This window comes from Nasonia vitripennis, unplaced genomic scaffold (assembly GCF_009193385.2).
Source record: "Nasonia vitripennis strain AsymCx unplaced genomic scaffold, Nvit_psr_1.1 unplaced0186, whole genome shotgun sequence".
NCBI classification, from domain to species: Eukaryota; Metazoa; Arthropoda; class Insecta; order Hymenoptera; family Pteromalidae; genus Nasonia; species Nasonia vitripennis.
Genome location: NW_022279965.1, coordinates 278,176 through 301,090, shown reverse-complemented (window position 1 = coordinate 301,090; position 22,915 = coordinate 278,176). Strand labels below are relative to the sequence as shown.

General features: G+C 40.2%; 1 protein-coding gene across 1 annotated transcript in view; it reads left to right on the top strand.

The window, feature by feature from the left end:
* Window positions 1-22,915, top strand: part of LOC116418325 (glutamate [NMDA] receptor subunit 1) — a 294,315-nt gene that overhangs the window by 100,486 nt on the left and 170,914 nt on the right. The gene's annotated exons all lie outside the window — the stretch shown is intronic.

Sequence of the window (22,915 nt, the reverse complement as noted above, 5' to 3'; positions counted from 1 at the left end):
GTCACCCTTAATAATTTAGCAAGCGCGAACAAAGAATGTGCCATGTTCCACATGCGTTCCGCTATACAATTTTAAATATTCAAGGTTACATATCTAAATCTTTTGAGTTTGCATATTCTGTATTCATATATTATTCTATCGACACACTTATCATTTGTCCAGTTAATATGTCATACTACACATAGTAAGCAGGTTGACGATTAATTGTCAGCCGCTTTGTACCGGCGGTCCTCTTTGCAGAAAGCTACGGTATTGATGAATGTTGGACATGTTGCATCTTTAAACCCTTAAACTCTGGAACTGTTACCTTTTTAGACAATTTCGATCCCTCTTTTTTTGTTTTTTTTTTCTTATTCTATCTTGTCCTTTTTTTCTCTCTTTTTTTTTCCTCTGCTCCTTCACTTTTATTTGTTTTCTGTTTCTTTTTATTTCTCTTTAAAGTAGGATTTAAAGTAATATTTAGTAGCTAATTCTGTTATTACATTTTTTCTGTTCGTACTTTTTAGTGGATACTTCTTGCTACTGGACTTTTCCAAAGCTAGGTTATTAAGTTCATTACCGCCTTAGATGATTTTTCGCGTTCTTTCTCTTTATTAACAAAGACGAACCCATTTTCTGCTTGTTTTCTTTGTCATGGGTTCTGTTTCTAAGCATACTTACTCTAAATTACATCCCATTACATTTTTTTCATGGTACATATTTTTACATTAAAAATAATAATTAATTTTATTGAAATAACAATTTTATAATTTTATGTACAAAAATAAATTATGCAGAAAGTTACACTTACAATTAGACAACTCCATGAACAAAATGTAAGGGGCATTGCAAGTTACGTAGTAAGTATCTTTAAAGTTGTCTGTAATTGATTTGTATATTACTTAAGTTTAAATTACCAATCATTCGACCCAGCCCTCAATTGAACATAATGATTTTTTGTTTTCTGTATTATAAATAAAATAATATGATTGTAAACTTGACTCTTTTGAATTGATCTCAGTTAATTATCAGAGAATGTCTAATATTCAGCTTTAAATTTCTTTATTGTCCCGACGTTTTGAAAAAGTATATCTTTCCTCTTCAAGGCATCTAAAAATCATAAAAATGTTAAATTATCACACTGTCTTGAGTCTCAGAATAACAGATTTTGAACTAATAAAAACCAACAACTTATACCCTTTTTATTATACTTATGGTGTTTGTATCACGTTCTAATACATAAAAAGAAAATTTTAGTTTACCAGAAAACAAAACAAAACGGGCATGGCAAGTTATGTAGTAAGTTTCTTGAGAGTTGTTTCTAATGGATCATCATGTAACTTGACTTTAAGTTGAGTAAGCCACTGATAAATATAATAAACTTGACTTTGTTTGGTTGATCTCAGTTCTTTTCTATCTATAGTTTTGTTGCGGAAAATATCAAACTTGCCGGACCTTTTACTTTATTAAAGTCAATACAAAGTTACTTCTAGAAGTGTTCTCATGTACACTTGCATCAGTATCATTTATTAAGGTACATCTAAATCTATCTATCGTATTTCCTGTATTTTGGGAAGAATCAGAAATATTCTTATATTCTGAACTAGAATCATGTGTTACAGTTGTTATGGAGTCGGTCTTGTCAAATTAAAATTCTTGGAAAGATTCACTATCACTTTATTTGTCTGAAATTGATTTTTTATAAATGTGATTGATTAATAACATGCGGTAGCGCCCCGGTGACAAGTATAAGTCTTATACACTGTGCCGTCGGGAGCGCGCCGCGACCTATAATACTTTAAATTTGCTGAATAACCTATTTACGTTTTACAAATTCTGTATATATTTTATTCGATCTCCTGTTGATTTTTATGTATGAGTATAAAAATTTGCATAAGATCTTTCTAATTGCCATATTATTTTGTTAAGAAAATTGCTCGTTCGTAAAATAATTAAGTTTGAAAATTAATTTTGCGAAAAAAATTAATTCTTCGCCTTTCCGATTTTCTTTTTTTTCTTTCAGTCAGTCATAGCATAGATATTACAAATATAAAAGAATTTAAATCATATGTCCTGTTGACTCATCTGTTGTATTATAGACGTAAAGAAGCTTGATTGCTGTACACCGAACAGTAATAATTTTGAATGAAAAAACGGCCGCACCATGTCTTATCAGGTTAGGTTAATTGATCAGCTAATGCGAGTAAAAACCCTGCGCAGAGCACGAGTGCTCGAGTTTTTTCTCATGGCTTGCAGCTGTTTCTTTATCGCTGCAAGGGTCGAATATGCATATGCTATGCAGTTACATGCAATTTTAAAGCCTATGCTTAGTAGCTGACACTGGCAAAAAACCGCCTGTAGTTCCAAAATATTCTTATTTCAGGAAGATAATCATTCAGTGTTAGCCCAGCTAAGCTGACCAAGGCAGAACAGCCAATATTCCAGTCAGAATTCAGCAAATATAAATAGAGTATAACGAGTTGAGCACCGCGGCCAACTCGTAGCGGTATGAGTACCGCTGCGCCGCGACGAGAGAACATAGAGTCGCGCGCGCGACAATAAACACGCGCGAATTCGGGCGCGAGAGAGAGAGAGAGAGGGAGAACGAGCGAGCACGCGGGCTAGTCCTGCGAATACAGGACAGATAGCTCTCGGCCTTCGCCAAATATACACGCGACTTCGCTAAGATTTAAAAGGTCTCGCGGTATTGTTCGTGATGTGCTGTGTCCAGCGATTTCGAGACGCATTTTGGTGTGTGTGAGTGTGACACGGAGCCAGGTGACCCCAGCCTTAACATAGCGGCTGGTTACGGAGTCTTGCGGTCTGTCCAGGACTACGAGCGTCTTCGACGAAAGAGAGAAGGTTTGTGTGGCGCGCAGTGCATGAGAGGGAGTGCCTGGTGAGTGGATATCACCCATGCGGGGATGATCTGGCGCGCGCGACCTTCACGTCGATACACGCGTGCGAGCGCGAATATTCTAGCGTCGCGGCGAGTCGCAAAGTTGTTGGCGACTCGCGTATTATAATTTATCATTGTAACTTCACGTTTATTTCGCGACTGACAAATATAACCCTAGTCTTTTTATTTAACGTGAATTGTCGTCATTTCTGAACCTCGTTCGCTTATTTCCGATCCCTGTTCCTTCCTGCGAATACCGCCGCCTCCGCTGGCGTTATTTAAGAGCATTTATTTAACGCAGTTGAGCAGCCGAGCACGCGCCGGGCGGCGTGTAGACCCAGCAAACAGAAGCAGCTGAAACAGCTGCATGCAGCGGAGGTGTTTCGCGGGCGGAGAGGAACCCTCCGCCGCATCGAGGGAACGCGATCCAGTCGTTCTATGGGTTATTTGTTGATCGAATTCTCACCCCGTTACAATAGTAGTCATACTAATATACTAGTTCAGACGCCAGCGTCCTTTATGTGTTTTTTTAATGGTTCCCTGGATTTTTCAACTCGATTCGGTTTTATTTATAGCGCTTATTGAAAATAACTTGGTTTTCCTCCTAGCAAATACTTTCTCTGTTTGTTAACAATAATAACGGCGAATTCATGGTTTTTTAAAAATAACTCAAAAACTACTGCACCTACAAAAAAATCATCGTGATTGAAAGTTGCTTGAAATATTCAAATGCATAAATTATAATCTGACGTATTTTCGCGTAAAAGCAGTTTTTGCATATAAGTAACTCTTAGCATTATATCCCTAAAATTTTTCAACTGGATATTGCTGTTATCAAGCAGATTATTACAAATAATTTGGTTTTCCAGCTTTCGAATCCTTTTTTGTTCATTATTAACAATAATAACGGTTAAAATGTGTTTTTTTAACAATAAATAAAAAACAACTGCACTTATTACGAATAAAGTTATTAAAACTTCTTGAAGACAAAGTGCTTAAAGAATTGTCTAAAGCATTTCAGTGCAGGTGTAGTAGATTTTGCAAATATTAAACCTAAATTTTTTTTAACTATGCTATGCTGTAACTCAAATTGAATTTTTCTTTAAACATTTCTTTATAAGTTTATTTGAAACTCATTAAAAAGTTATAAAATTAGTTTAAAAAAAACACCTCTTACAAGGTAAAATGTTGGCTACAAGTTTTGTACTCATCCTCACCATTCTGTATCTTAGTATTATAATTATAATTTCTCCTCTAAAAAGTTATGCAATCCTTACATAAATTGTCAAATGTTTATAGTTTACAAATGTTTTCCTGTATTTTTATCAATATACGCTAATGAATTTAGTGAAATTAGTTTTAAAAATGTCAAGTGTTAAAAATCAGCACTGACAAAAATCATTACTTACTCCAAGAAAAATCAATGTCACTATAACTTCAAGGTGAAAATCTGCTTTGTGTTTCATGATTTTCACACATCTAATCTGAATGTTCTAACAATAATCTAAATCATCTTGTGCAAAAAAATAAACAAAATCATAAATATAAAAAAATTAAGTAAATTCCTCTTAAGTATATAGAAGAATCATTTAAACACAAAGCGGATTTTCATCTTTTATAAAAAATAAGATGGTTGTACTTTTCAAAACTATCCTTCAATGCTTACTTGCCGTCCCGTTGTCGTATAGTCTACGATGTGTATTGAGTAAATTATATGCATACTTACTAAAAACAACTTATTGATCACTTAACGATCAATAAGGTTATGCAAGGTGAGATAGAGTGCGATATACAAGGTGAGTAGTAGGGGCTATGCGGGTTCTGCGCCACCTACCATCCGATCTGGCATTCCTATCATACCGACGCCGGTAACTGTCGGTCGGTATGGCAGTTCTGCCTTGTCGGCTGCTTTCCCTGTGACATCTCGCGTCCAGCGGCACCCTGCAATTCTAGCAGCCCGCGTCCCCTTGGTAAAAAAAATCGATGATCTATAACGATTATTCCTGCCATGTTGAGGTCTGTAACTCGCGGGCATATAAGCATCTGGCTGCTTATAATAGGCCCGATGCCCGAATCCCGCGTCCCGATTTTTTCTTCATGATTACAGACTACTGCTCGTGGGCCGAGTCTCACTACAAACTTGATGTTTATTAAAATATTAATCACTAAATTTTCACTGAATTTTTTACGTGTTATTACTTTTTTCACAATTTTGTTATACAACACATTTTTTTATATTCACTTCATATGAATTACACAATAACACTTCATTACACTATTTACTGTAATAATATAAGGAAGAAAAGGATGTATGGTTAATGAAAAAAATGTATACTCATTTTTTATAATAATATCTTTATTTTTTTATTCAAACAATAAATCAATTTAATTAACTGTATCAATACCCTCAAGACTCATCCAATTCAAATATTCTCTAAGTATCCAAGTAGGTATCGCTATTACATTTTGCAATGCACAGTTTTTCACCCATTCTTCTCGATGGTATACGCATACTTCAGGCCGTCGAAATCCTGGTATATGCAGTGATGGACAATGCATATCTTCTAAATTATAAACATCATCTAAATATCGCTCTAATATTCTCTTTTTATTTAAACTTTTAAAATTAAACTTTACTCTAACACCATCTCCCCCAATCATCTTGAGCTCTTTAAAAACATCATGAATATCATTCAATGGTCTAGTTTCCTTATCCCATTCAAGTCCATAATAATAACAGTTTTAAAAATATCAGAAGGTGCTTTCAAACCATTAAAAGATTCAGAACACAAAGCAAAATTAGATAGTTCAAATAATTATATGTGCTTTGTATGTGACAGATCATTTGCTAAAATATCTCAGTTATTAAAACATTATGATGCGATTCAACAGAAAGGTAAAATTTCAGCTATGTATATGTTATTAAATAAAGGACAATACTCGCAATAACTATTCTTGTTCCCCATCACTTCTTCTTATTCTTCTCCAAGTAACTACCCTTGGCAAACCTGCGCACTCCTCGACTCCTGATAGTCATGCTCCTGTTGATTCAACCCCTAGAAATGATAAATAATGTAATACTAGTCAAAAGACTAGCTCGCTCACGCTCGCTCGTATTATCAAAATTGGTATTTAAGTTATAACTTAATTACAAAGAACGAGCTAAATATTAACATGTATAGGAGTGCCATATTGAATTGTATTGTGAGAGGAAGTGTGTAGAGTAATGTGTAAGATTAGGAAGCTGTAGAGAGGGTATTAGTAGGGTAGGAAAAAGGGAGTAGGCGGGAGAAGGAAGAGAAAAGGTCCATCAGAGAAGCGTATAAAAAATTTGTGAAAAAAAAACGGGTCAAAGAAGTGGAATAAAGGAGTGAGATAGAAAGATTCAGGGTAGAGAGGTAAGGAAGGAGAGTAAGAGAGATATAGAGAGAGCAAGAAAGAAACGATGAACCTGACGAATATCGAGGTGCAGAAAATAATTCACGGAACGGAATACGGAACAGGAACAGAGAGACAGGGATTTAGAACGCTGCAATCGAGTATACAGAATTCGATAGAAGGGGCGGGTAATTCAAAAAGCGAAGGTACAGCGAGAGGAGGGAGAAGGGGAGGAGGAAGAGGGGGAGGAAGAATAGGGAAGAATACTCTGAAACAGAGAAGATTAGAGGACAGTTTAAAAGGCAAAGAGGACACAGGGCTCAGAAGAAAAGAGAAAAGTTCAGACGAACACGCCGAAAAGAATAAGAAAGAAAGATCTGAAAAAGATGTAGAAGAAAGAAACGCGTTTGCAAAAGGAGGGAACGTAAAAAGATCATCACAAGAAAAAGCGAAAATTGGAGAAGAGATAGTCGGGTCGTCAAAAAACACTATGTATATGATCCTACAAAAGGTGAAGGAGATGAGTATAAAAATGGATAACGGAAAGAAAGAAAGGGAGAAGATGATTGAGTACTGAGAACAGAAATACCTAGGACTAGAGGAAAACATGAACAGCAAAATGGAGGAAGGGCTAAAAAAAATTAAAGGAAGACTGAAGAAAAAAGGAGAAGAAAGCAAAAGAATTAGAATAAAATGCAAGGAGATGACGAAACGGGAGAAGGAAGCAAGAGAGATGAAGAAGAAAGGGAGGCGAGATTCGAACGCGAAAGAAAAGAGAGAAAAGAAGAAATCAAGGGGATATTAGGGAAGATAGAAAGTTTGGAAAATAGGGAAGGGAAAGACAAAGACAGAAACAGGGAGAGACAGGCGGGGGAAAGAAAGGATACGGGAAAGGGAATTGAAATGGATAGGGACAGAAAACTGATGAAAGAAATGGAATGGAGGATCGAAGAAGAAGAAAGAGATAGGAAAAAGAACAATATTATAATAGCAGGGTGGACAGAAGAAAAATGGGATAGGAAGACGGTAGAAGACTGGATAAAGAAAAAACTTGAAGTAGAGATTACGTTGAGGAGGACGTGGTCACAGAATAGGATAATCCGAAGAATAGCAGCGGAATGTAGAAACTAGGAAGAATAAGGCGTAATCATGAGAGCGAAGGCTAGACTACAGGGGTCAGATATCTTCATAGACCACGATCTAACTTGCAAAGAGAGAAAAAAAGAAAAAAACTGAGAGAATATGCAGTAAATGAAAGAAAAGAGATCAAAATAGGGTATAATAAACTGTGGATAAATGGGGTAGAATATTTATGGAAGGAAAGAAAACAGTTTTTTCGGAGAAAGAAAAGCACTGGAGAGGAACAAAAGCGAGAAGAAACGGAAAATAAGGATAATAAATTGGAATATAGCGGGGATAAGAAATGTGGATGAGGGGACCTGGGGATATCTAAAAAAAATTTGACTTAATCTGTCTTCAGAAAACGTGGTTGGAAGATAAAGAAGGAAAATTCTGGGAAAATTAATTAGGAGGTTATGAAGTCAAAGTTAGAAATGCAAAAAGGGGGAGAAAGAGGTAGGTAGGGAATAAAAACACAGAGAATTTTAGTGAATAGAAGAAAAGACAAACGAATTTATAGGGGCAAGAATACTAGGAAGGGGAAATACATGGTAAATAGGTACTACATACTTGAGAGATGAAAAACAAGAAAACTTTAAGGAGATGGAGGAGATGACGGAGAACGCCAGGGGCGAGAAACTGATATGGTGTGGAGATATGAACGCAAGAACGGGATATGAAGGAGGCGGAATTGATGAATAAGATAAAGAAGAGAACAGGGAATCGAAAGATGAAAAAAATAACAGAGAAGGGGAAGAACTACTTAAAAAAAACAAGAGAAATGGGACTTAGTATATTGAATGGAAATACTGAAGGGAACAAAATGGGAGAATACACTAACATAGGAGGAGCGAGATGCTCAGTGATAGATTATGTGGTCTCAAATGAAGAAGATAAAAGAGGGGTGAGTAAAATAAATATTGTTTACAGGCTGGAATCGGACTACAACGCAATAGAAATAGAGACGGGCAATTCAACCTGGGGAAAGGAAGAAGCGGAAGAGATAATTATGGAAGGAGCAATATGAAATGAAAAGGCTATAGGCCAATTCCGAGAAGAATCAGGCAATGGCGAAAAGGAAATAGAATGGACGGAACTGAAAAAAAAAAACTAGAAAAAGCAGTCAGAAAAAGAAAGGGAGGCGGCAGGAAAAGATAGAGAAATACCTGGTGGGATGAAAAATGCAGACTCAAGAAAGCAGAGGTGAAGTTGGGTAAAGCGATTAAGTTGGGATCAGGAAGAAAAGAGTACATCAAAGCAAAAAGAGAGTGGGAAGTACTAGTAGAAAGAAAGAAGGAGGAAGAAATTGGGAAGATAATAATAGAGGCAGGAGAGGACAAAACCGGGAGAAAATTCTGGAAAGTGGTAAAATGCAGGAGAAGAAAAAAGAGGACAAGACGCAGCAGTAAAATACAGAAAGAGGATTGGTTGACTCACTTCAAAGTGCAATTGGAAGAAAAGATAGAGGATGAGTTGGGAGTAAGTACACGGAGGTACAGGAGAACGAGGAAAACATATCCAAATACGAGGTGAGAAAGGCAATTGGTTAGATGAAGAAGGGAAAAGCACCAGGAGCAGATGGTCTACAAAATGAGGTATTGGTACACGGAGAAGAACAGATAGTATGAGAGATAACTGATATATTGAATAAAATATGGAAAGGGGAGAAAATCCCAAAAGAATGAAAAACAGGAGTGATAACACCGCTCTTCAAGAAAGGAAAGAAAGAAGAGGCAAATAAATATAGAGGGATAACACTCATGCACACGGGGTATAAACTATATGCAGAAATAATAAGAGAAAAGATGTAAAAGGAATTAGAGGGAAGGGAATGACTGGGCGACACACAAATGGGTTTCAGAAAAGAGAGAGGGACAGCAGATGCTGCAGACAGCAGAGAAAGCTAGGAATAGGTAGCAGAATAAGGAAGTAGGTAAGAGAATTGTACAAAGGGACCAGAAGCGAAGTCGAAATAGGAAAGGATTATACGAGGATTCGAGATATACAAAGGGGTGATACAAGGGTGCCCATTATGCCCCACTCTTTTCAATGTAACGATGTTGGACATTGAGAAGGAACTAAGTAAAGTACAGGAAGGAAGGATAGTATCAGGAAAAAAGAAATTCTGGTCGATCTCATATGCGAACGACGTAGTGATGGTGGCAAACAACGCGACAGGGTTAAAGCAGTTGCTAAAGAAATTCAAAAGGAAAATAGAGAGGAAAGGTATAGAAATAAACACTGCTATAGTAATTCTAACACCTTTTGCAAACACAGAAAAGTCGAAAATAATGGTATTCAAAAATGAGGAAAGGAGAAGAAAGGAAGAAAGTTTTTTTTGAGAAGAGAAGGAGATAGAGGTAGTGAAAAACTTTGATTACTTAGGTTACATGTTAAAAGAAAACAGGAAAGAAGAGGCACAAATCAAGAAACTAAAGGAAGTACGGTAATGAGTTTGATGAGGGGACTAGGGGAGGAGCTCTTCAGAGACAACTGGGAACTAAGAATGAGGCTATTGGACACAGTGGTAAAAAGTCTAATGGAATACGGGGCATAGGTGTGGGGATAGAAAGAGAAAGATAAACTAGAGAATATTTAGAAATGATACATGAAATGGATAATGAAACTAGACAGAACTACGCCGGAGCATGCACTACAACTAGAGACTAAGAGATACGAGCTAGAAACAAGGACAAGGAGAAGAACAATAAAATAAGAGACGAAACTAAGTAAAGCAAAAGAAGGTTCCCTTTGGAGAGAATACTGGAAGCTACTAGAAAAAGAAGGGGACAAAAATATCGAAAAAGGAAAAAAGCGAAGTCACAAAGAAGAGGGGCTAAATAAAAGAGGTTGGGCACTATTTGAATACCACAGAAGAATGAGAGCAGGAGAGCAGGTTTGGTCAGAGCTGGAACGGAAAGAGGACATACAATGGCAGAATTGGGAAAGCAAAATGAAAGAGTCAAGACAAGCAAGAAATATAAAAAAATTTATGAAACCACAGGGAGAGACTCCAGAATATCTGAGGAGAGTAGGTAACACAGGGAAAAAAGGGCTAGCGATGACGGCAAGATTTAGAATAGGAAATAAATCTAAAAGTTATATAAAGAAGAGGAAGAGTCTTATGAACGCATATTTTCGAGATGCAGCAAATCAGGTAACAGTCAGAACAATTAAGAAAAGAGCAAACGATAGAACGCAAAGCGCAATCGAATAGAAACGGTAGCAATAGAAAAGAGGAGAAGATAAATCAGATAGGGGAAGCAAGAAGGAACCAGACGAAGTAACCAAATAGAGTGCAGGGACATTTAGTGAGCAAGGAAGACGAGTGGAACGGCAGGAACAGTGGAAAAAATAAAAGTCACAGGCGGATATAGAAACGTGGACGGGGAATAAGAAACAGAGCAGCACAGAAAAGAAAACATACAGTGAACCACAGAAAGAAAGAGGTTAGTAAAGATAAAACAAGTAGAAAAAGGAGAAGATGAAAAAGTAAAAAGGAGAAGATGTACGGTGACAAGAAAAAGAAAAGAGAGATGAGAGACTTCAGAGAGGAGGTGGAAGGTTGGAAAATAAAGGCGAGGTTTAAGAGAGAAAAAAGAAGCCTCGGAAAAGAAACTGCAAGATGTGAGAGAGAATGTAGAAATATTAAAGGGGAAGATGAGAAGCATGTAGAAGGAGATAGATGAGATGAAGAATGGACGCGCAGGTAAGAATAATAGAGTAGAAGTGATAAAGAAGAAGCAGGAGTTGAGAAGAGGTTTGAGAGAGGAGAAGAAAGAATCTTGAGAGAACGAAGAACTGACGCGGCCAGCTACAGTCACATGAGAGGGGACAATAGATGCAAGGTATGGGAGTAAGGATTAATCATCCACTTAAACAACTGGACAAAGAAAGATTCAATTAAAGACTTGCTAGAGGACATCATGGAGGGAGTAGAGTGGGAAATGAAGATACAAAAAACAATTATTTTTAAGAAGAAAGAAGATATGGAAGCTATATATGAGAGAAGGGCAGAAATTAAAGAAGGAGGCAAGATCAGGTTGGAGCAGTCGCTGTCATTCAAAGAGATAAGGGCCAAAGCACTGATTATGAGGGAGAAAAGGAGAAGGGAAGAGGATGAGAACGAGGAGGGCTAGGTATCGCATAAGAAAGAATGGGTAGCCGAAATTGAGGGAGAGACGTACAAATGGGATGAGAAGAAGGAGAAAATAATTAAGAAAGGAAAAGGGATAGAAAAAGGTGATAAGGGACGATACAAGATCTAGAGGTCGGGAGAATCAGAAGAAGGGGACGAGGAGTAAGAAACGAGGGTGAAAAGCAAAAAGAAGAGAGAAGAGAGAATGTAAATAGCACACACACATAAAGAGATAAGAGTAGAGTACTTACATACATACACACACACATACAACGACAGACACGCAAACACGTAAAATCACATACATACACACCCAGGCACGAAAACAGGAGTAGCAGGAGTGATCACACACACGCACACTCAGTCACACAGAAACATAACCTACAGAGCAACATGACATGACACGACACAATAGGGTAGAGAGAGAGAGAGAGAGAGAGAGAGAGAGAGAGAGAGAGAGAGAGAGAGAGAGAGAGAGAACAGAAAAGTGTAAATAACGAAAGTACTAAAATTGTAAACACTGACTAAATGATATAATAAAGAATTATTATTATTATTATTATTATTATTAACATTTATAGAAGATATATCAAAACATACAATAAGTATAATTAAATGTTATAATCAAAAGTTATTATAAAATTAAAAAGTAGATCAATCTATATATTTTTTAATATACAATCAAGGACTCTAATGCTCGTTGTATTTTAATCCTAAACCTTTTCAATATAGTAAATACAACAAAAAATGTATCCAAATTTTTAACTTTTTGTATAATTAATTCAATGAATTTTATTTTACTATCAATTTTATAAAAGTATTATATTCGAAATTAGTTTTTTCATAAAAATAATAGAAATTACCTACGTGTCATTAGGCTGCGTTGTAGCACGGATTGGTAATGTTTTGATTAAGTTTGATAATTTTCATTTCATCATATTATATGAATTATAATATTTAGTATACTCAAAAGATTGCATATACATAATAATAAAATTGAATCCTTATCTTTTATTTATCTATTACGAAACAAATATTTCATTTGAATTGTATTTTCTAAGAAAAGTATAATTAAGGTTACAAATGGCTTTTAAATGTTGGCTTTAAATACTAAAAGAAATTTTATGCACTAACAATATTATTAATAAAACTTATGGTAGCACCTTCAATAAACAAAATATTAATGAAGGAGTAATTTTATCTCCAAAAAATACAGATGTACTAATAATGATAATAAGGTACGAAAATAAAAAAATAAATAAATAAATAAAATAAAAAAATAATAATGATAACAAAGTACGAACCTCCCATCCAACAGGATCTCACACGAATTAGGCGGACGCGAAAGATCAAAGACAATAGTCGAAAGAAATACTAATCTGAGTACTGAGATCGGCAATGCGACCATGCCCAAGGTATCTACCAGCCACCAGAGAAGACTGACATTTGGGAGCTTTTTTTTCTTTTTTTACATGGCATTTGGAACTCGAAAGTTCATCGCCTCATCTACGCAAGCCTTCCACGCTGCCCTATCTTGTGTCAACCCCACCCAAGATGCACCTCTCCGATCGACACCCACCCGTCCTATTTCTACTAGATCCGCTTTTACGTTGCCCTCCCATCTACGTCTAGGTCTACCTATAGGTCGCGTTGCCATCGGCCTGCCCTTCATGACAAGCGCTGCCGTACGGTCGTCTCCCATTCTCGCTACGTGCCCTGCCCATCCCAATCTGCGCGATTTTATTATTCTGTTAATATTTGGTGACGCGTACAGATTGTGTAACTCATCATTGTGTAGTCTCCTCCATTCCCCGGTTTCCTCATCTTTCTTCGGCCCGTATATTCTTCGCAAGACTTTATTTTCAAATACCCTAAAACGGTTGTCCGCCTGCTTAGTGAGAGCCCACGTTTCGCACCCGTACAGAACCACCGGCAGTATTATTGTCCTGTATATTCTCGGATTTCCGCGTGTCTTGCTACCGTTTCCCTACAATCCCCCAGTATATCCAAATCATCTGCGTAGCCTAGTATTTGCGTTGTTCCATTAAGCGTTACGCCCAGCTGGCGTAGGTAGGTTACTACATTTTTCTAACGGCATACTCTAACGTTAAGTTGAACAGCACCGTAGAGAGCCCATCCCCTTGATTTAAACCATCGCGTATCATGAAGGGTTCTGATACATTACCGCCTACTCGGACCTTTCCCGTGCTTCCGTTCAGACATATTTGAATTAATCTCACGAGTTTTTTCGGTACACCGAGAAGTACTAGAATTTGATACATTTTGCTTCGCTTAATAGAGTTGTACGCTTTTTTAAAATCTATAAATAGTTGGTGTATGGTTTCGCAAAATTCTCACTTTTTCTCTAACAACTGTCTTATGATAAACATTTGATCGCTCGTCGATCTATTGCGCCGAAATCCGCACTGATAATCTCCTACTATATCTTCCGCGAATGGAGTGAGTCTAGCTTGTATTACGTTTGACAGAACTTTGTAGCACGTTGCTAAAAGTGAAATACCCCTATAGTTATTGCAGTCTGTCTTATCCCCCTTTTTAAAAATCGGTATAATGATAGATTCCTTCCAATTTTCGGGTATTGTTTCATTTCTCCAGATGGCACATACTAGTTTATAGATTTTGAAAGTGAGCTCGACGCCACCATATTTGTGTAACTCAGCTGGTATAGAGTCATTTCCCGCGGCTTTGTTGTTTTTTAGTTTTTTAATCGCGGCCTCTACTTCTTGGTAGCTCGGTTCCTCCACGTGGGGTTCAGCAGTGTGAATTTCGTCCCCTAATTCTTCGCTATTTTCGTGCACGTTTAATAATTTATCGAAATAATTTTTCTACAGCGACAGTAATTCGTTGTCATTTGTTACGAGGTCCCCGTTTTCGTCCTTCCTCAATTGCGCTCTACTCCTAAAACCCTTTCTGATGGCGTTAATCCCTCTGTACATTTCGCGGAGGTTATTTTCCTTACTGTTAGTTTCTATTCTCCTCATAAGATCCTTTTGATACTCCCGCTTCTTATTTCTGTAGATCGCGCTTGTCTGTTTCCTTACGTTAGAATACTCTTCTACGGTCCTATCGCTTCTATTTTGTAAGCTATCTAATTTAGCCTTTTGGCGCCTTTCAAACCAGAGTTCGCACTCTTCGTCAAACCATGGTTTGCTCTTTGGCTTTTTCTTTTTACCCAGTACTTTGTTCGCGGCGTCTTTTACCGTTTTTTCGATGTCCCCCCATAAGCTATTCGGTTCGTCATTCTCCTCCGGCGATGTGTTTGCTTCTTCAAGTGCCTGAAACCTGTTATTAATTTCTATCTGGTACCTAATTCGCTCTATTCTATCTCGTAGTTTCTCAATATCGAAGCTTTCTACCTTGTTTGCTCGTTTACTATTTTGATTCGCTACTAGTCTAGCTCTTAATTTGGCTACTACTAGGAAGTGGTCCGAGTCGCTATCTGCCCCTCTGTAACCCCTTACGTCAAGAACATTAGTATGACGTCTTTTTTCAATGAGGAAATGATCAATTTGGTTCTGTGTGGCCCCGTCCGGCGATGTCCACGTTGCTTTGTGTATGTTCTTGTGCTTAAAACACGTAGTTTTGATTATAAGATCTTTTGCCGCTGCGAAATTTATGACCCTAATACCGTTATCATTGCTGGCTTCGTGCAGGCTTTCCTTCCCTATAGTAGGCCTAAACATTTCCTCCCTACCTATTTTAGCATTGAAATCGCCTAATACTATTCTTGTGTCGTAAGACGCGAACTGGTCGATTATCTGCTCTAAAGTTTCGTAATAGAGATCCTTAGCTTCTTCTTCTTTGTCCTCCGTAGGACAGTGTACATTAATGAATACATATCTATACCATTCACCTTCGATAATGATGTACGAGAGCCTATAATTGACGGATTTGAAACTTTTAACCGAATGTATGATGCTTTTGCTTACGAGAAATCCGGTGCCTAGAGATCCCCCACTCCCGGCCCCATACAGGTACGTGAAGTTACCCGATGCTAGTACTCCGTCATCTGGCCACCGCGATTCCTGTGTTGCTACCAAATCTAGATTGTACCTATCAGCTTCCTTTACGAGTTCTTTAAACGCACCTGCTCTGTATAGACTGCGAACATTCCAAGTTCCAACCCTTAAGTCCCTTTTGGTTCGGATTTGATTTTTTTGAGCCATGATGTTATGTTAAAACCCGCGCGCTTCGGATCCTGTTCCGATCGCAGGTGAGTCCACCGTTCTAGAGGTGATAACCCCCATACCTCTCTAGAACTAAGTATGAGAGCTTTCCGACTTTGACGAGGACAGTGTCAATTCGTCGTCAGACACACTACGGTTTCATTCTCGCATCCTAACGCCCCCCTGCAAGGCAGCGCGCCTTCGCTCGCATCGTTACCGCGTAAGACCAGGTGACGAATCATTCTACACATCCCCTTTCGGGGCAGTTGTCATCGCTCCCGCATCCTCCACGGCAGCAGGATTTTTGCCCATTTTTGTAATGTGTGATGAAAGAGATAGATTGAGAAATAAGAGATAATGTGAAGTGTTTTTGTTGTTGTGGTGCTTGCGTAGTGTTTCTAGATGAATTCGTTCGACAGTGTGGGCTCATCACACCCACGCCTGTTCCTATCGGCTGTCCGCGGCTGCTTATTAAATTTATTCGCAGCTAACCTCTTTCTCAGGGGCTGTTCCTCTATCCGCAACCTAAGGACGCGCTGTGTAGTGGTGATAGGCACCCACCCGTCCGATCTGGACGACAACGCCCAAGACCCGCTTAGGGTAGCGGCATTGTAACAGGACATTTGGGAGCTTAGAAAAGAAAATTTCCATGCTAGAAGAAGGGCTCAAAGAGCCTGGAAACAAAAGACAGGACGAATTGCAAAAAATTTTCAGAGACGCTATAAAACAGAATAAGCGCCGCCGCTGGACAAAGATCATCGACGACGTTGTGAAAGACCCATTCGGCGATGAATACGCGATCGCTACACGAATAATGGGTGAAATAAAAGGCACGGAACCTATGGAAGCTGAAACGATGGAAAAAGTAATCAAGGGACTGTTTCCCACACACCCCATCAGACTTCAGACAGAAGCGGCGGAAATACCGGCAGACGAGATACCTCCTTTTACAGAAGGCGAACTCATCGCGGCAACTTCGTCCCTTAAGAGTGGATGTGATTAAACATGTCACAAATTGGACCAAAAAAACGTTATTTTATGAAGTCATTTTCTGAATATTAAGAAATTAATAAAAATAAGTAGTCTTACATGTACTACCTCCCTGTAGACGATGTCCAGGTGTCAGGGTGACCGCTAGGTCGACGAGATAATGTCTACGAGAATGAGCACCAGGTGTACATAAAATCTACTGAAAAAGAAATTGTAATGCGAATTTTCTGTTTCGCGAAGCAGAATAGGCAGTAGCGGAAGGACTTTGCGACGCCGACGATGAGGGGTGTGAAAAGCCCGAAGCGCAAAGAAACCCGGCGTGCAGAAAAAAGCCGTAAATGTATTCGCCGCGGCGATCGATAGTGACAATGAGACGGAAACGTCAGGGTCGGCAGAATTGGATTGCGTGAACATGGCGAGCACATAATCGCACTCCTGCTTGTTCTGTAAAAAGTATATTCATAAGATTTCGGATTGTAAGGTGTTTGCACGTGAGCCTCTCGATAGGCGTAGGTTTATTGCACTAAAATGCAACTTGTGCTATGAGTGTTTGGGTGAAGGCAAAATGCAAAAGCCCTAATTGCGCTGAATGTAAAGGGCGTCATCGCATTTTGTTGCACACGACGAAGCATGTGACAGAACAAAACCAAAAAGATAACGGACGTAATGCGAACAAAGAAGGTCGAGTCTAACAAACGGGCAATGCGTTATTGATTGCGAGAAACGAAGCTTGACTAAGTACACTGGGCGCATTACTCAAAATTATGGCTGTGAACGTATCGGGCGCAACGAGGGATAAGAAAACGTTCGCGCTTTTAGATGACGGTTCGACGATAACGCTTATAAGCAGACGGTTGGCACAGGAAGTCGGCGTAGAAGGGATACCGATGCGATTAGCTTTATGGGGAATAAATGATCGCGAAGCAGTTACTATGCCGTGCGAGAAAGTCGGTTTTAGAACAAACAGCAAATCCGCAGAATATCGTATAAGTAACACGATCGCAGAAACGGACTTACAGCTTCCTTCGCAAACGTTGAGCGGTGATATCGTTTGGTACTTTGCTAAGAAAGAAAGAGTGTTTACACAGTCATACGAGAACGTAAAGCCCGAAACTCTTATAGGTCAAGACAACTGGGAATTAATCGCTTCTTTAGAGACACGTCCATCCATCAATACGGTCAAAAGCGAGCCAGGATTGCAGCATGCAAGCAGGCTAATAGGCCAGCGGATGCTTCTGAAACTGAAAACGCAACTTCAAACGATGACGAAATATACCTCTTAAAGAATATTTTTTGATTAAGGATTGGCGTGCGTAAGATTGAACGTCCGAATGCAAGATATAAGCGCGCGCTTAAAATTTTGCAGAAAACCACGAAATGCGTAGAAAATGCATGGAAAACAGGCTTGATGTGGAAAGACGATATCGTGCCGCAGGTTGATAGTCGTACGACCGCGATGCATGATCTTATGATCCTCGAAAGGAGATTAGATAGAAACAAAAATTACGGCGCGATGTTCTACAAAGAAATGCAACGGCTCATTGCGTTAGGTTATGCTAGGAAGGTTGTAGATATTATTAGAGAGCGATATTGGTTCTTGTCGTTTTTCGGTGTAACAAGCGTAAACATACCCGGCCGAGTAAAAATTGTACAACACGCGAGTAATGAAACGGACAGCGATAGCATGAACGATCAATTAGATACGGGTCCTGACCTTTTGCGATTTCTGGCGGGATCGCGGTGCGCAAAGATTTTTATGGTGCGGAGCAGATATATCTAGAGATCGCGAGCCAGATGGATACGAAGAAACGTGTTTAATTTTTGGGGCTAAATCTTCACAGTGTAGCGCGATTCACGTGAAAGATAAAAATGCCGATCCGTTTATATGCGTTTTAGCTTATCAGACAAGCAGGCACATGTAGCGTTAGTCATGGCAAAGTCACGCGTAGCACCTCTTAGGCCGTTATCGATTCCTCCACTCGAGTTGCAGGCCGCGTTATCATTAAAATAACGCGCTAGGTTAATCACGACTGTCGAAAAAGAGTCAAACATGCAGGCAGCACAGTGCAAATGAGTGCGAGTGTGAGTGGTACAAAATTAGCCGAATTTTGTTCGCGGGGACGAATTGTTCCAGGTAGAATCAAACAAAAGCGCGCGAAGAGCACCAAGAGCGGTGAGTTAGAGCAGCGGGCGTTCCTCCGCGGCTAAGTCGGCATCTGCATGAATCGGCAGTGCGATCCATGGCTGTCAGGCTATCCAGTTGAGGGTGGTTTGACCACTCTCAGACTGTCACAGACCTTACCAGGAGCTTGCTCCATGTATCTGAAGGTCACCTCTGCGCGGGGAGACCGACGGGTCGACCCGTGGCTGCAGGCCGCGCTGACGAAGCCGCGCTGACGGCGCCTTAGGTACGCACACACGTACAATCAAAAGTATGCCATAATAAGTCTAGTGTGAGTTTACGCGCTCGGTCATCTTTGGGCTCCTTCGGCGCTTACTGGATTAGCGATAAGACGCGCGATTAAGTGGAGAGACTGATCGACAAGAGTCAATCATCTCGTACCCTTCGACCGAGATTCATTGTCGCGAACTTAGCTCATTTGACATTGTACTCTTCTTTTCCGTTAAATATACTCCTTTTTCAAACCTTTACTTTTTTTTATTTATGTGTTGCACAAATTCGCTTTTTCCTGAACAAATAGTTAGTCTAAGTTTTACGATAACCCAAGATATTGTTATTAACTAATCCTGGAGCCCGCCACCTCCACGGGCTCGTCTGCATACACGAGCATATAGTTATTAACAATAATAAATAGGGTCCTTTTGGCCGTAGTTATTTATTTAATTGACTTTTAAAATTAGAAAAATTTCCAATTTCTTTTAAAATAAGTACATCTATAGTACCATAAATGTCTCATTAGTTGTTGTACGACAGCAAATAATTTATTTTTTATTTTTATTTTTATCAGGTATTTCTGCACTAATTTATTAAGTTTAAGTGATTTGTTGCTATAACGTTGCAAGAAATTGCAGCGTTCCAAACAGCGCGAGTCCTGGGCCGGAGTGGCAGCAGAGCGTCCTGAAGGTAAAAAGTATTAATGTGAAGAGCGAGATTTTGTGTGTGTGTGCTTTTTGCTTTTAATAACTCCCGAGCGAGAGCGGCGCCGAGAACTACAGTAAGTGCGAGATAGAAAAAAAAGAGAAAGAAGAGTAGAAGTTGCAGCGTTGCCAGATCAATCCCAGAACAAAAGGATTGCAGAGCTGAAACCCGGCGAACTATAGTCATTGAGGTAATTGCGAGGTCAAGAATGGGCTAAAGAGTGATTGACAGAAAAAAAATATATCGGAGTTAATTTATCGGAAAAAAGGCTTATCGTGGAAATTTTGCATGATATATTTTGGACGAGGTCTAATAAGAAGCATGCAGATTCAAGGGTAGCGACGACGAGAGAAAGCCAATCAGTGGTCTCCTAAGAAAGTAAAGACAGAGAGCACGTGTAAAAAGTCATGGCCAATAGCGTAGCGTCGGAATTGTGGGAGCAGCAGGCGGACGACAACGGCGTCGCCGATTGCTTGGACAAATCCGTCAAGTGTACGTTCTCCTTGGTAGACGTCAACGCGGCGGATTTCGTACCTTCGTTCTGCGTCAGCTTGACGCCGGCTCAGGCGCCCGTGCCGCCGCTGCGCAGCTTCAAGCCCCAGACAAGCAGACCCAGAAACAGGCAGCGACGGTGAGCCCGATCACCAAGACGTCTTTTCGACGAATCCGGCTGCGACGACGAACTTGGCTGCGATAATAAAGACGGCAGGCAACGATAGATCTACTGCTGGCGATTTTCAAATCATGAATTTTTTTGCAGCAACACACTGGCCGATTTGGCGTGACGCTGCGCTTACTTCCGCCCTGATTAAATATAAACATTTATTGCCATATCAGCGTGAGAATGCAAGTAATCTTTGTCGCGCAAGCTTCAAGAATTGAAAGAAACAAGCTTGACTTTGGAAGGGCTAGTTGTCCCGAGACTCACCAGTATTTCGACGACGTAAAAACGCAGCTCAGCAAAAAATGCGGCGGCGGCACAGCTTACGAGGTCTCTGTCGCGCAAGCTTTATAAATTAATAAAATCAAGCTTGACTTTCAACTTGCAGCTCGCTGTGCAACCTACGAGAATTTTGGCGAGGAAAGCACGCAGCTGTGCTTATGAATTGGGCTGCAGCGCGGTGCACGAGCGCCCTGTTACGCAAGCTCCAAAACTTGATCGAAACGTTCTCGAATCTTGACCAGCAGCTCGCTACGTCACCCAGGATATATTCTAGTAGCATAAACTTGCAGCTTAGCCTAAGAACGCGGCCGGGGCGCAATGCATGAGGTCTCTGTCGTGCAAGCTCCCAAAATTCATCGAAATGAGCTCGACTTTCGACTAGCAGCTCGCCTCGAAACCGAAGAGATTTTCGACGAGGTAAGCACTCAGCTTAGCGTAAAAACGCGGCCGCTGTGCGGTGCACAAGGTCTGTGTCGCGCAAGCTTTAATTATTAACCGAAACGAGCTCGACTTTCGACTAGCAGCTTTCCTCGAAACCACAGAAAATTTCGACGAAATAAGCACGCAGCTAAGCGTAAAAACAATGCCGCGATGCGGTTCACGAGTTCTATGTCGCGCAAGCTCTGAAAATCAATTGAAAAAAGCTCGAATGTCGGAGGGCTACTCGCCTCATCACCCACGTCACATTCAAGACCTTATTTATAAATGAAATAATAATTTTTTCAGTGAATGCAAAAAGAGGAATAAAGCTTTATTTTTATTAGACGTACGCAAAAAAAAAAATATTTTCAAAATTAAGCTTATATGATGTAGTGAAGAATGTGGCGGTAGAGGATGGTTACTTTTCAGATGCTGAATTTCCGATTTACGCAGATTTTCGATGCTGTGAGGCGGAGTAGCTGTGTATACGTGTACGCAACGCGCCACGTCACCATGCAGCCGTTTGCCGCCGCGAAAACAACATGAAAGCTGGTGAACTTTTCCGAGAAAGCTCAAGGGTCCCTCTCCGCCGCAAATGTTTCAATGCTGTAAGGCAGAGTAGCTCGCCCAAATTTTGAATCACACTTCGTGTTGCAGACGGACGCCAGTGACACCGGTCTCGGCGCAGTACTTTCCCAAGTAATCAACGGAGAAGAGCGGGTTTTGGAATTCGCTAGCCGCACAATGTCGAAAGCCGAGAGAAACTACAGCATAGTACAGGCCTGTTAAAATCAGACGCATTGTCACGTATGTACGAAAAAGACGCAGTACTAGTCGAGGCAGTCGGATGGGCAAGCGAAACCCAGGACGAATGGTACTGCGAAAAGAACCGCGAGATAAAGCTGCATCCGAGCAAAGATCCACTGTATAAAATGTACAGCGGGCAGCTGTACTACTTCTGCCCAGATAAGAAATTGCCAGCGTCTATGAATGACGATACGGCATGGAAAATTGTCGTACCAAAAGAAATGCGAGCAGAGATCTTGCGAGATTGTCACGACGAGCCATCAGCCGGTTACCAGGGGCGTGAGAAAACTTGTGTGCGCGTCGCAATGTACTATTACTGGCCCAGTATGTATACTGACGTCACTGAGTTTGATCGACGATGCTTCGTTTGTTAGCAATGCAAAGTCGCGCTCGCCAAGCGGCCTGATGGGAAAACGAGTGATTACTCGACCATGGCAGATCATAGAAGAAGATTTCATGGGGCCGAAACCTAAGACCGCTCGAGGAAACGAATATATTTTCATATTTGAAGACTTGTTCACCCGCTGGATAGACTGTATTCCAATTCAGCGGGCGAACGCGAAGACGATCCTGCAGCATCTCCGAGAGCGGATCTTCTGGCGGTACGGTGCGCCAGAGGTATTCCTGTCGGACAATGGCACATAGTTAAAAAATAAGGCCATTGATTAATACCTCAGGGAACAAGGCTTGAGACACGAGTTGACGCCACCTTATCACCCCCAGGCGAACCCAGTAGAGGGGGTAAACCCCACCATTAAAAACATGGTGCGCGCGCTGATCGCGGAGAACCATAATACATGGGACGAGCGATTGAGTGACATCGCATTCGGGTATAATACCGTACCTCATTTCTCGACGGGCGTGAGTCCAGCCATATTGATGTATGTTGAGAAGAAGAGTTGCAGCGACGCGCGATCGATGCATGGCATAATCGCATGTGGGATTTATTCTAGCT